The following is a 2500-nucleotide window of genomic DNA, read 5'->3' as shown; positions in this document are numbered from 1 at the left end:
CATATTTACTTAAAAATACATATAAAGTAAAAAATATTTCCATATAAATACTAAGTAAATAAAGTCATACAAGTATGAAAATTTTCATACAAGTACTAAATACATAAATCATATAAGTATAGTAATATTCATACTTATAAGTATTTAAAAACAATTTCTTACTAATAAACTAACATAATGAATTCAAATATATAAAAGTATAATACATTTCCTAGCAGTAAAAAATTTTCATATAAGTACTAAATGTATAAAGTCTATGAAGTAATAAATTTTCATATAAGTACTATTTCAGTATATGTCAATTTGAGCAGATTTGTGCAAATTTGTTATAAATGTTCTCTCCCATGTTGACGTTACCAACCCGAAAATATATGGAAAAATTCTTTTAACCTATTTAAAATTTAAAAACTCATATATACGTGGGTAATTTATATCATTTTCAAATATCGTCATGGTCATAATACAACTAATAACATCAAAAGTATTTTTACAATCGATTTTTTTTTTAAATTTTTAACTTGTATGACTTCATATTTAATACTTATATGAAAATTTATTACTTCATAGACTTTATACATTTAATACTTATATGAAAATTTATTACTTCATAGACTTTATACATTTAATACTTATATGAAAATTCATTACTTCATAGACTTTATATTTTTTATACTTATATAAAAATTTATTACTTCATAGACTTTATATTTTACTTCATAGACTTTATACATTTAATACTCATATGAAAATTTATTACTTCATAGACTTTATATATTTACTACTTATATGAAAATTTATTACTTCATAGACTTTATACAATTAATACTTATATGAAAATTTATTACTTCATAGACTTTATACAATTAATACTTATATGAAAATTTATTACTTCATAGACTTTATACAATTAATACTTATATGAAAATTTATTACTTCATAGACTTTATACAATTAATACTTATATGAAAATTTATTACTTCATAGACTTTATACAATTAATACTTATATGAAAATTTATTACTTCATAGACTTTATACAATTAATACTTATATGAAAATTTATTACTTCATAGACTTTATACAATTAATACTTATATGAAAATTTATTACTTCATAGACTTTATACAATTAATACTTATATGAAAATTTATTACTTCATAGACTTTATACAATTAATACTTATATGAAAATTTATTACTTCATAGACTTTATACAATTAATACTTATATGAAAATTTATTACTTCATAGACTTTATATATTTACTACTTATATGAAAATTTATTACTTCATAGACTTTATACATTTAGTACTTATATGAAAATTTATTACTTCATAGACTTTATGCAATTAATACTTATATGAAAATTTATTACTTCATAGACTTTATATATTTACTACTTATATGAAAATTTATTACTTCATAGACTTTATACATTTAGTACTTATATGAAAATTTATTACTTCATAGACTTTATACAATTAATACTTATATGAAAATTTATTACTTCATAGACTTTATACAATTAATACTTATATGAAAATTTATTACTTCATAGACTTTATACAATTAATACTTATATGAAAATTTATTACTTCATAGACTTTATATATTTACTACTTATATGAAAATTTATTACTTCATAGACTTTATACATTTAGTACTTATATGAAAATTTATTACTTCATAGACTTTATACAATTAATACTTATATGAAAATTTATTACTTCATAGACTTTATACAATTAATACTTATATGAAAATTTATTACTTCATAGACTTTATACAATTAATACTTATATGAAAATTTATTACTTCATAGACTTTATACATTTAATACTTATATGAAAATTTATTACTTCATAGACTTTATACAATTAATACTTATATGAAAATTCATTACTTCATAGACTTTATATTTTTTATACTTATATAAAAATTTATTACTTCATAGACTTTATATTTTACTTCATAGACTTTATACATTTAATACTTATATGAAAATTTATTACTTCATAGACTTTATATATTTACTACTTATATGAAAATTTATTACTTCATAGATTTTATACATTTAGTACTTATATGAAAATTTATTACTTCATAGACTTTATACAATTAATACTTATATGAAAATTTATTACTTCATAGACTTTATACAATTAATACTTATATGAAAATTTATTACTTCATAGACTTTATACAATTAATACTTATATGAAAATTTATTACTTCATAGACTTTATACAATTAATACTTATATGAAAATTTATTACTTCATAGACTTTATATATTTACTACTTATATGAAAATTTATTACTTCATAGACTTTATACATTTAGTACTTATATGAAAATTTATTACTTCATAGACTTTATGCAATTAATACTTATATGAAAATTTATTACTTCATAGACTTTATATATTTACTACTTATATGAAAATTTATTACTTCATAGACTTTATACATTTAATACTTATATGAAAATTCACTACTTCTTC

This window comes from Bactrocera oleae, unplaced genomic scaffold (assembly GCF_042242935.1).
Source record: "Bactrocera oleae isolate idBacOlea1 unplaced genomic scaffold, idBacOlea1 ctg00000010.1, whole genome shotgun sequence".
Taxonomy (NCBI): Eukaryota; Metazoa; Arthropoda; class Insecta; order Diptera; family Tephritidae; genus Bactrocera; species Bactrocera oleae.
The sequence above is the reverse complement of the archived record's forward strand: the minus strand, read 5'-3'. Positions refer to the sequence as shown.